We start from the raw sequence: 13,811 nt of genomic DNA, 5'->3' as shown, positions 1-13,811 counted from the left end.
TACTAAGGTCTCTTGATTAAAAACATGAAGACATGGTAAATTAGCAAATTTAGCTCTTCATCGAATATGTGTGAGGTTTGGAGTCACATTTACCTACCTGCAAGCCATCTGGGTTGGGACATCACTAGCCGTCTTTCTCCCAGGATATGGGATTCCTTTGTCATTTCCTGTTTTCACATCTCAATCAGCTCTTGTTGTTGACTAGCAGCTTCCTAGGTTTTGACCTTAATTGAAGGACAATTTTTTATTTTTTTTAAGTGTCTTGATGTGTTAATGGATGCATTTGCTTCATCCCTGAGAGGACATATCCCTTAACTTCTGTAACACATAATCTAAAAGCTTACACTGTTGTAATGTCCTTTGATTTCCTGTTTACACTTCCTCTGATATATTCTGTGATTAACCTCAGCTCAGGTTTACAGAGATAAAGTCTTACTTAAAAGCCTTGCTTTTTCTCTCTCACCATGGAAAACTATTTCTTGCATTTGTGACTCAACCAGGCTTCTGTTTCAAAGTATTTCACGTGGATCCTTGTCATCTTTCAAACAGCTTGGGCTACAGACTTGCCTCAGATACTTGAAATTTGTTGGAATTCTGTCCCCTGTTCGTTGACTGGTTTGATTTGATAGTATCATCAAATCATAGACCTTGTTCAGCCAAGGCCATCTGGAAATTTCCCTTCTTTCTCCTCACTCCAGTCTTAAAACATAAATATACTTGTTGGCTGCAGGCCATACAACCTTGCTGCAGCCTCCTAAGCAAAGAGGAGGGTGTTAATAAATGACCTAATGGTTATTGTCCAATTAAGAAGTGCTTTGTCATGTCCTCTGATATCTGACTGAAACACCTGCCCACTCATCAGTCTGTGCATGATGGGTTGACATTCTTGGCACATAAAGACCTGGATGCTCTTCAGAATGGCAGACACCTCTTTTATTAGGCATGATACACAGTTAGTGCATCAATCAGTAAACATTTCTTTGTGCAACCAAACTCAGAAAATCGCTTAGTTTTGTTATTCATATTTTGGGATAGCACACAGCATAATTCATCAGCACCTGTCTTCATCGTCACATATCTGACAACTGATTCACAGCTTTGAACACCTCAATACACACCTAAAGATAATCACTGGTAGCTGTCTTGTTATTGTTTCCCTGGCATCTCAAGCATGTTTATTCATGGGCCTCTGCCTGTCTTCCAATCACTTTGGCCCTGCTCTCATGCCAGTAGATCTGAGTCTGTGTCATCACCTGTATTTCTCATTGTCGTTATAGAATAATCATCTGTATTTCTTTTCATTTTCACTAATCCTTGATCAAAACTGAAGTCACTGTCTAGAGCTGTCATAGCTTTCCAGCATCAACTTTTTCCAAGCCATTATACAGGCTGTCTTCTCCATTGTGGAGACTAACAGAAAAAAAAATCACACCACTATGGAAGAGCAGCTCTCTTTTTGTGCACTCCTCCATGATTATGATATTTCGACCACATCTGTATAATTTTGGCTCCTTTGCCCTCTTTTTCTCAGAAGCAGCACCAGTTCCTACCAGTGCTTCAGCTCCTCCAATACACTCTCCATTAGTGTCTTGCCACAATCTCAGGTCCATAGCTTTTCATTTCTGCTTCACTGAAGTCAAAAGCTGAAGTTGCTAGTTCTGTCCTGCTACTTGCTCATCAGGGAACAGAGCCAGGAGAGTAATTTCTCCTTAAAATGCCATGACTACTGGTGTGGGATTTTTCTGTCATCATATTTAGAAATATAGAATACCTGACGCAGCACGGCAGCTGACCACAACAGAAGCACTTTAAGGGTAAAGAAGCAAGGGAGATTGATGTAATCCTCTAGTCATACCTTAAGGCTCATGTTGCATCTTTAACCTTTGACTCTCTTGGAGATACATGGAAAGAAAAAAAGAAAACCACTTTATATTATGTATTTTGATATATATTTTTTCTTAGGAGAGGATGGCACTAGGAAAAAAATACACACTAGGAATCTACAGTCTTGCATCTGCACAATCAACATTAGCAAAGACAATTCATCTACAGAGATAACATACAGTTATTTCCTCTATTTTAATTAACTATTTGCAACCACTGTGAAAAATACTTCATAATTTAACAAAATTAATTAGAATTTTGTGTATCAAAGCAAAGATAAATTCAATTGATTGAGAAACTCACCGTGACACAAGAAGATCTTACAGTAGCAAGCAGAGAGTTTAAGTAGTGAGTACCTAAGTATGCAGAACTAGGTATAGCTTGGTCAACAGTATGTTTATCAATGGTACCCATTGGAACACAGAGCTGAGATCCTGCCAGGTCTATTACATACATATCTGTAAACTTGATTTCATTGTGTATGACAAATGACAAATATTTTCAGTAAAGTATCCTTCACATATACCTCTATTGCCCTTCCACAGCACAGTACAGCAATAAAGACTACTGGTAGCAGGTAATTTAGATATATGAAGCATTTACATTATACTGTGTAGTCAGACTATAACTAACTCTTCACTAGGATGCTAACATCCCTGATGCATTGATTGTACAATGTGGAAAAGAATAAACTGGAAAATGCCATTCATGTGCAGACAGGTGGAAATTGGCCCCTTGCAACTACTAGCTGAACTCTGCATATAAATACCCCCTCTGTTGTGTTTCCAATTGCTAACTTGCCGTATTTGAGTAGGTCACAAAAGCATACATATCAAAACTCAGAGGATTTAATAACCAAACCCACTAGCCTAACATGTCAGCAGCTATTCTCTATAGCAGGGCAACTTCTATTGGAAATTCAAGCACACATACGAAGACCTTTTTCAGTCTCTACCTGCAATAATATTTTTTTTCTGATAGCAGAAGTTGAGGCAACATTAAACTTTGCAAAGGATCACTTTCAGATGTAAAACTGGTTTTGTTCTTTAAACAATCTTAGAGTGAAAAACCAAAGATTCAAAGACTGGAGTCTATAACAATCAAATTCCATAGAATAAATAGGGACATAGCTTTCTCTTTAAATGTGCTGACAAGTCTAAGCAAATCACTTCACTTTTCAGTTTCACAGGTAAGCAAAACTAGCAAATCCATCTGAAAACAGCACTTGATTCCAAAAGTAGCTGGACAACTCTCACTGGTGCTGAGCCAGGTAAAATCTGAGTTCCTGAAAGGATTTGTCAATGAACTGGGAGATCTGTCCTTTTGTCTGATAAAACCAACAAGACTGACAAACAATACCTCTACTAACATAACAAACACGTATCACAACACGTTTTAGAGTGGAAGCAACATGCATATTTAGTATGTCTATCATATACTATATGCTTTTACCTATCTTTTTAAAAATATGTGTGAGGTAGAAATGGGATCGTTAGCATTGCTGAAGCACTGGAGCAATACAAAAGGTCAAGATATTACTGCCCAGTATTCTTCAAATCCTTTCTCTTTCTTCAAGACACTTAATAGGAATTTCAGCCATATTACCAAGTTCAAAGGACACTTTGCTACATGGTTCATCAAGTTTTCTTTTCCAGCAGACACCTTTCCATTTTTATTATGGCCTGGAGCATTGTATGAGGGTGAAATGACAGATGGTTTCACAGAATTATTTACGTTTTGATTGTGTGTTCCATAACCTGCAAAACCGGTTATGCTTTATCAAGATTTTTATATTTTGCACACAGAATTCAGAATAACTTCCTTGAACTTTCTCTTACTACTCAAATTTCATTCCTCTTATTGTTGAACTGCCACTGTTTGAGTCTGAGAATGGCTGTAAGCGAGTTGGTTTGGTGAGGCATGTCTTTGCACCTGTACTCAAGACATCACACTGTTGATCCCACACAGTTCACAGTAAAAAAAAATAAAAAATAATAATAAAAAAAATCTTGCTCAATTTCACCTACCTTGGAAAGACTTTTCTCATTACAATGTATTTCCTAGTTTATTAAAGAAAATATGTTTGATTGTCAGGTCGTTAGCATTTTTTAAATTTTCTGTGATATCAATGTTGTTCTTTCAAGTTTGTCAAAAATTTTCACTTGGAATGATTTTATATATGAGAAAACAACTAGAGGTGATAGGTAAAAAATTTCCTGAGTTAATTATTTACACATAAAGCAAAGCAAAGACATTAAGAATGTGTTATTTAAAAAAATAAAATGTTAAAACACTACTGTGTTCAAGAAAAAGACATGGCATGTCAATAATCCTGCCTTCTAGCCTAGGTCTTAGTGATTCCTTCATGTGTGGTTTTAGTCAAGTTGCTTGTGCCCTGTGGTGTGGAATTATTCCGTTTGGGTGCATTTGCAACACTCAGCAGTTCATTTGTTCTTTGTAAAGAGTTATGAGACCTAAATGTTGGTATTTGTGAAAATGGGCAAGAGCTAATAAACCCTAACCAATAGGCAAGATTGACTGAATTGCAAATTCTACAAAAAGTCCCCAGGGACTGTCAAACATCTGAAGTGTTATGAGGAGATGCATCCTTTCATTCGGGGTCCTCAAGTTTCCATCATATTCTACAGACAGTTTTGCTCCAAGATCAACACTAAAATTTCCATTTACAGATTTAAGGTTAAATAGACATTAAATAAAAAGCAAAACTTATCAGTGGAGCTAGCACTGGATCTCCAGTTTGCTTTTAACCAGATAAATTTCCTAACTAAGACCGGAGAACCTAATTTTTCTGGAAACTCAGAAACAGCCCAACAGTTTTATGAGGACCACCAACCACTTTGGATGTAGGTGCTGAGTGTCACTTTAGCCTATCAGTTATGTTTATGAATCATGTTCTGACTCTTTGAGAAAACTAAGGAAAAAAGAATAAGAGCAAGGTCCATAAAGGTACTTGAAAGCTTGGTTTCCTCATTTCTAAGATGTGTCTAGTGATCTATACTGTGTACTAATGCACTGCTGTGTCAGTGCTAACTATATCATTTTCTTGCTCATGCCACTTGCCAATGCACTGTTTTATGTGGTACATTGCCTATTTTGATATATTTCTCTGTAGAAACTGAGTCATTAGCTATTTGTATATACAGAGATCCAGAAACACTCTTGAAAGGATTTTGGTTCTTTGATTTCTTCAAATACTCCCTTTAAAAGAAAATTACATTTTTTTCCCCCGCACTCATCCAATCCTCTAAACGTTAAGTTACATATAATGTTTCCCACAGGGACTGAGGCATTAATTGGTATTCAGGGGTTCCTAAAGCTGTTTCTTAGAGACGTGTTAATGGTAAAGTGGAGCTTCCTTGTCTCAGCCTCATATGTATGTACATTTATGTGCATGTGTACTCAGTTTACATGGCAAGTTTTGGTAGTGGGGAAGGCTACAGGGGTGGTCTCTGAGAAAAGATCATGAGCTGCCCCACGTTAGATAAGAGCCAGCTCCAGCTGGCTCTGATGGACTCACTGCTGGCCAAAGCTGAGCTATTGAGCAACACTGGTTGTGCCTCTGTGACAGCATATTTTAGAAAGGTCAAAAAGTGCTGCACAGCGTCTGCAAGTGAAGAGTGAGAAAACGTGAGAAAAAGAGAGAACCCTGCAGACACCGAAGTCAGTGCAGAAGGAGGGGGGTGATGTGCTCCAGGAGCCAGAGCAGAAGTCCCTCTACAGCCTGTGGAGAGGCCCCTGGTAGAGCAGGCTGTCCCCCTGCAGTCCATGGCAGAGCAGATCTCCATGCTGCAGCCTGTGGAAGAGCCCACAGTGAAGCAAAAGGATGTGGTCTGGAAGAGGTTGCAGCCCATGGAGAGCCCCTCATAGGAGCAAGCTCCTGGCAGGAACTGCAGCTCACACAGAGGTGACCACACTGGAGCAGGTTTGTTGGCAGGAGCTGCAGCCTGTGGGGGACCCACACTGGAGTAGTCCATTCTTGAAGGATGGTGCCCCATGTAAAGAACCCATGCTGGAGCAGGTCTTGGAGAACTACACCCTTTGGGAAGGACCCACATTGTCAGTTCAAAAAGGACTGTATCCCATGGGACCCCTATCTGGAGCAGGGGAAGAGTTTGAGGTGGAAGGATCAGCAGAGAGCAAGTGTTATGGACTGACCACAACCCTCAATCCCCATCCACTGTGCCGTTCAGAGGGGAGGAAGAGAGTCAGGAGTGAAGCTGAACATGGGAAGAAGTGGAGTAGGGAGAGGTGATTTAAATTCTGCTTTTGTTTCTCTCCATCCAACTCTTTTTTGAACCAGTAATAAATTAAATTATATTTTTGCCAAAGTCAAGTCTATTTTGCCCATGATGGTAACTGGTAAGCAATCTCCCCCGCCCTGTTGGGGGTGGGGAGTGAGAGAATGGCTCTGTGGGGGTCTGGTAGCTAGCCAAGGCTAACCCAACACAATATGCATGTACATATCCATACATATGTATATGTACAGAAGGAGAAAAAGAACATCCTATTTCATTAACAGTATGAAAATATAAAAAGGTAAGCACTTTCCTCTAAATCTGGCTTCACTTCAGAGCTGCAGCTCAAAGGGGCTATACCATTCCATTCTTCAGCTCCTCTCACTTTTCCCTGGCTTAGAGACACAGAAAGATAACTATAAGCCACCAACCCCTTCCTTCCATACACTTTCCATACATTTTCAATCAGTTCCTAGCTAATAGCAGTGAATCTTAGGAGGGTTCAAAGCAGGTTTGGACTTTGTTGTCTTGGGCAATAGATTCCTCCTTATTTCAACAACTAATAGTAGTTATGGCAGCTATATAAACATTTATGTAACATACCATTTATACCATCACATAAAACCACCACCTTGCTGCTCTACTCTAGTTGTCTGGTTGTTTTTTTTCACTCCAGCAGAGGTGTGATTAACCAACCCCCTTAAGGTTTTGCATTGTGGAGAATATCTTTCCTGGGCAGTACTGCAAGCACAGGTGTCTCACCCCAAACCCTACTCTTTTGTTATCCATTTCTGGAACTTACAGGAGTTTCCCTCTGCCTTGGAGAGTTCGTGACGTGCAGGTGTTTTTCTACAATTGTTCACTTAGCCAAAATGTTTAGAAAAATTGTGATCTAATAGACATGATGGTCCTAAAGTAATGGGGTATACAGCAAGGCAAAATCAGATTTCCAACTCTTTATGCTCAAAATGTCTAAACCTCATCTCTGACCTGGCAGTTTACATGACCCCATCAGTGATAAAGCCAACATCTGGAGAAGTGGAAGGGCTCTGACTTCTTGGGAAGAATAGAGAGGGCTGCTGTCTCCCCACCCTCCCATGGGCTGTCAGCATCCACAGATACAGCTCCCAGCTGGTGACTGAGTCATTGCAAGACAGACATTGCCAGCTCCCGGAGAAAATGAAGACAGTGTTAGACAGAGGACTAACTCTGCCCATTTACATTACAAGCATCAGAAAACATGTGCATCAAAACAACTTTAAGTCCAAAGATTAAATGAAAGATTAGGCTCTGGAGATAATAAATTGCTCCAACAAACATATGAGCAATTGTTTCTCAAAGCCAAAGATCATGTTTAGACAACATCAGCCAGTCAGTAATGGATCTGGGCTACTTTTCTATCCAAAGCAAGTGTGCTGCCCACATGCTCTTCTTTTCAGACACAGAAAGTTGCCATGATGCTAAAGGAGGGCATCCACCCAGAGCAGTAATCACAGCCTGCTGGAAATGTGCTCCTGAATGCATCACCACCAGCTGGCACTCCTGGGACTGTGTCAGCAGCACGCCCTGTACAGCAGCTCTGATGGGCTGTGGTACCTCAGATGTCCCCAAGACACTTACCATCAGACAAAGATGCTTTTTCAGGGAGTTACTCAGCTTTGGGAATCTCTTGAGCCTCAATGTCTTCTTAAGAGCTGGAATCTGAGTAGTCATCATACACCGTGGTGGCAAAGGTTAGTCAACCAGCAATACAAAAATAAATACATTTCAGTAAGTTAACTCACACATACAGACTCATCAGTCTGTAAATAGAAGACACCCAGCCAAAGTAACTGGAGATATCTCTGAGATATATCAGAGATTTATCTCTGGTCCTATAATATCACCCTGATAGCCACACTGCTTCATAGCTTTATTTATAGGAAATACTTCATAGCATTACAGGAATTTTCAGTTTCTGATATTATAATTCAATTCTCCCACATTTTGTCCTATTTTTCAAGCAACACTTCTGGGAAAGATAAGAAATAGAGGTATATTAAATTATTACAGGCATTCCTACAGGAAAAAAAATGCCTATATATTTTCTGTATTGATAAATTAATAATTAATATAAGGTTTGTAAGCATTCAGGTGCAGTCTGCTCCTCTCAGATTTCTGGCACTAATAGTATGTCACACTACAGCACCAACATTAACCAAATTTACCCAAACAGTGTTGTCAGTTTAAACAAAACCAACTTTTTAACACCAGTTTTAGAGTTTGCCACAGGTTTCTAGTTTTCAGCTGAACTGGTTTGCAGGAATCTGTCCAAAATCGTGGTATTCTCTGATGAAATTACTAAAACATTTCATTTCAACTTTAACAATAATTTTCCATTATCTATAGGAATGTCAAAAGGGTGTGGATAATCAGAGCAAGAGTTGCAGAATATTTGGATTTGTGAAGAGTTCCAAAATATTGATCTTTCATCCAAAATTCTGAAATTTTAGCATCTCATATAAGGCAGGATTTCCATGTTTTGACAATTCTACTGACCTGACATTTCTCAGATACTGCAGTCTCATGTAGTATTTAGGCTCTGTGCTATATCATGCATTGGGCCCTAAAGAGTGTAATGTCTTTAAAACCATTTGCAAAACATCATTGCTCTTGTAAGATATGTTTAGAATGTTCCTTGTCAAAATTAAGTACTTCTACAAGCAGCTATGTGACTTAGCATATTAGAAGCTAGAAGTAATGATGTTATATGGGATCTTCTATCTGAGAATAGTAATAAAAGACTAGCAACACAATCAAAGAATAAGACCTAAGAAAAATTCTTTTAGGGGTGTTTATCATTATGGTACTGTGAATCGTCTTCATGCAGGGCTCCTTTCCATTTTAGAGATTAAATAAACATTACAGCATGTAGGCATTCTGTTCAGAATCAAGCATAAGCTTAAACCATTTAAGATCCCAAAAGGTCTGAATTCAGAAAAAATAATAATAATAATGCCATGACCTCCACAGAAATGTCTATGAATCCTACTTCTGGGTAAATTTGCTGGAGCTGACAGGTTAAATTTCCTGCTTTGTGACATAAGGCAGCAGAGGAATCCTTCTAACAGAGACATTCAGAAAAATTGTGCAGATGGAAACTGATGGTATTTACCTTCTACCTTTCCGCTGTGCCTCTCCTAGTGTAAGCAGGGACATAACCAGGGAGCTGGGAGACAACATAGCACAGAAATTAATTGCAAATTGCTTTCACGTACCATCAGTTTCGTGCCTTCTCACAACATCAGTGTGAAGCCTGGACACACACCAGTAGATCTCAGGTCCTGCATTTACACTTTTCTGGTAATAGACTATGACGTTACATTACATTAGAAATACTAGGAGCATTTTTCTTCTCTCTCTCTCACTCTTTCTCACTCTTTCTCTTTCTCTCTCTCTCTCTTTTTTTTTTTTTTCCTAAGTGAGAATATGGGAGCATTTGAAGCTGACCTATAAAGATGGGGTTAATGAAAATCGTGCAGATGGTGACTGTCAGAAGAATGGGTCGAGAATTGCATGCATCATAGTGGAGACACTGCATACATTTCCATAGCAGTAAGCAATGAATAATAGAATGTACAACTTTTATGATTTTATCATGTCATCATCTCCAATTTAATATTTTTTTGGTGCATTTTTTTTCTTGTCCACTGTGCTCCTTCCATCATTACTTAGTTCAAATGATGAGCCCTTCTCTACCTTTGGGAATTGTATTTATACTTTTTTTCCTTCGTGCTGCAAAATAGAAATATGCATAAAGAAGTAATCCCAGAAGTGATTAAAGTCATTCATATGTAAAGCAAATGGGGTAATATCAGGGGAGGACTACTAAGAGCATCTCTGATTCTCACTGTTCAAGAACCTTGTTTTCATCTTTTTTTCCACCGTTGTGTCCCCAGAAAGCAAACTCACATGTGCCAGAATAAATGAAAAAAAAAAAAAAGGCTATTTGGTCAATCTTGGAAATTTGTTCTCCTTTGGGGATGGCAGTAATTTGTATTTTGTTATTTACCGGGCAGATGGACAGTCCTTGAGACAACTTGATTCCATAGCTGCTGAGTGCTAGCAGAAGTGCTGTTAAGCCTGATCCTTCCACAATGACCCTTTCAAAAAGTTTTGCATTTCCTTTCAAAGCAAATGAGATCAGGCTTTACACTCAAGGTTAGTAATGCTCTTTTGCAATGGGAAGTATGGAGTTGGTGCATATACCAAGTGTTCTTCCAAACTATTGCAATTGCTTTCCTCTGATAGACTATAAAGCTGGGAGAATTACTTTTTCCCTGTTTTTACCATATTAGGTGATATATGAGACAATGAAGAAATAAGTCGAAGTGTTTTTAATGCATATTTTTTTGTGTTTATTTTTACCTCTAAAGTAATGTAGAAAACACCTGGGAATTGAGGGAGTTTTACAGAGTGGAGAATTCTTGTTCTTAGAATGAGAAAAAAAATGATAAGTTTGTTTGATCTGTTTAGAGTTTGAGTGAAAGTGGAAGTGATTCTGTTTTCCTGATAACTGCCTGTCAGTTTTTGCCAGTTCTCTTCCAACAGTCATTGCAGAAAATGTATCCTAAACTCTGTTACCTACATTCATTACCTTCTCTTTTGCCCTACAGGAAAAATTAATGATCCCAGCTTTGGGATGTAGTCACTTAAAACTACCTACAACACTGTGATAATATTATTCCAGTTTACCATAGCACTAAGCAAAATTAAACACACACACTCAATGAACAAATATAGAATAAAACTAATGTCTACATACCCAGAACTCATCTACATTTAAAAAAATAATAAGAAGAATCACAGAATCACAGAATAGGCGGGGTTGGAAGGGACCTCTGAAGATCATCTAGTCCAACCCCCCACCATGCAGGATCACCTAGAACACGTTGCACAGGATGGCATCCCAGAAGGTTTTGAATATCTCCAGAGAAGGAGACTCCACAACCTCTCAGCCTGTTCTGGGCAGCCTGTTCCAGTGCTCTGTCACCCTCACAGTAAAGAAGTACCCCCTCATATTCATATTAATTTCATATTCATATTAGTTTTCTAACTACAAAAAAATCTCTTGTTGCCTGTCTGTCTCCAGCAAGGATCACCTAAGAGTCAATAATATTGAATTATTAAACACCTAACCCTAACACCTGCTAATCTCTTAGCAGGATTCAGAGATTCAGTGTTCCTCTTTTGGCTTTACCTATGGAGTTCTTTCCAACATATTTTCTTCGGAGTTTACCTACTGGAGCAGATCTAAGCAGATCAAGGTAAACATTCAAATATTTTGAGTTAGACCAAAGCTAAAAACAACAAAGCTAAAAATAGCCTTACTGGATGGTTTCCAGTGACCTTCAGATGCCAGCTTAGTCTTCATTAACTTATTCTACCTCTTATTTTATTCTAACTACGTTAGGATACTGGTGTTGTGAACTGATGAACAAGCTATATTGAGACTAATTTATTTTAAATGAATCAAGCCTGTAATTTTGACAGCCTTCAGCAGAGGCTTAAACACTTATGACAGGTGCCAATTACAACAATAGCTGGGACTGAAGAGTAAAGAAAGAAAAGTAGGTAGAAAGAGAAATGATTAATACAGATTTTTATGAGGGACACTGAAGTGATTTGCCCATTAAAATTTCATCTTACCAAATTAATTTTGCTCAACCTTTCCAAAAGAGATGATTTAGACTTCTTATGTCAAAACAATATTTTTTCAGCATTTAAAAAGAAGAATAAAAGGAACTAAAAACTAAATCATTTGATGAAATGTTTATTTGACCTGCGTTTTTTATATTTGTTTGTTTAGTCAAAAACATCCTTAAAATTTTGTCAGTTATGGTTGACCTGAAATTACCTGTTCTTTCCCACGCTCATCCAATTTTTTAACTCAACTGAATTTAAAACAAACAAACAAACAAAAACCCATGATTTCTTACACAGATGTGGAATCATAGAATCATTTAGGATGGAAAAGACCTTCAAGATCAAGTCCAACCACCAACCTGACCTACTGAGTCCCCTCATTAAACCATGTCCCTTAGTTCCATGTCCACACATCTCGTAAGTACCTCCAGGGATAAGGACTCCACCACTTCCCTGGGCAGCCAGTTCCATGAAGAAATTCTTCCTCATATCCAACCTACACCTCCCCTGGTGCAACTAGAGATTGTTTCCTCATATCCTATCACTTGTCATCTGAGAAGAGACCAACTCCTTCCCTGCTGCAGCCTCCCTTCAGGTGGTTGTAGAGAGCTGTAGAGAGCATGTAAAAACCCTCAAAAGGCCAGGAGGCATAGCTCACACATTTTGAGGTACAGATAAAAGGCAGGCAGCAATTTGCCTATGTTACCCATTAGTTTGGAGGTAAAAGCCCATCTCCATATAAGAATGGGATGCACAGTCTTTCTCCAGCTTCTGCTGGCTGTCTGGATCCTGAGTTTGACCTTCTTGATTTGTCAGTACATGCCTCTCACCTCCATGATTCAGCTCATTCTCTCTTACACAGTATCCATTTCCACTGGTCAGGGTTTGGGGCAGGAGAGTAGGCAAGGAGAATAAGGATTGCCATCCAGCATTTCTTAATGTACTGCTGAATAAAGAAGGGGCTGACCTTGCCTTTCTATGTAATTACTTACATGAAAAAGTGAAGTCTGATGAAAAGAAATCACACGAAGAAATCTATAGTAGTTAAAACTCCATTTATGTTTTTTTTTTCCCTAGATTAAGTAATAATATAAGCAGAAAATTGAGTATAATATTCACTTTTTTTCAAATTTAAAAATTCTCATTTGGATTGGAATTTCACCCCAGATTGCTTGGCCAATGAACATATACCAATAGTTTTAACCTCAGTGTATATAATTTAACATCTTGACATTTAGTAACTCAGAAAAATTAATTAAAAGAGACGTAGATCCTGTAAAAATGAGCCTTACTAATACTAATATGTGCATTTACTGTCAGTGTTTTCCCTGACAGTATGGCAGGATGGAAGGCATGTAAGAAAAATTATCTAAATTCACCCAGTGCTGCACCCCTGCTAACAAGCTTTGCCAAGTCCTGGGGAATTTCTGCAATTCACTTTATCCAGTCCAGCCCCTGGTGAGAAATGCTATTGGGAACAACAGCCTCTATGACAGGAGGCAGGATAGCTCAGAAAATACACTTAATTGAATAAATATCTATCTGTACTGCTTGAAGGTTTCTATATTCTCCCATAGAAATGAGGAGGACACAGGAAAAAACAAACAAACAAACAAAAATCATCAGGGATTGAGAGTAACAAGGAATTGGTCAGAAGTAATGGTGGCAATACAGGACTAATGAGGAACAAAATCCCCTGTGCCATGTAGCCTCTCTGTAAAACGTGTTTTCTGGAAGTGGTTGTAGATCTGAAATGGTACACCTACTTTAGAGTTTCGGTTCCAGAGAGCTTCTAATAGCAAATTTATGTTATCCCTACCTACCTCACTTTCACTTGCACCATGGACTGGTTTTGGATCTGAAATTCTGAACCTGAACTGAAAAGAATTTGAATTTAATTATTTCTGGATGAGGCTAAGCAGGAAGGTATGCTCCAGAAGAGCACCTGAACCAAAATAATTATTGTTCTGCTCTCAGAAACATAAT

Source organism: Anser anser, assembly GCF_964211835.1.
Source record: "Anser anser genome assembly, chromosome: 2".
Lineage (NCBI taxonomy): Eukaryota > Metazoa > Chordata > Aves > Anseriformes > Anatidae > Anser > Anser anser.
This window is presented reverse-complemented; position numbering follows the sequence as displayed.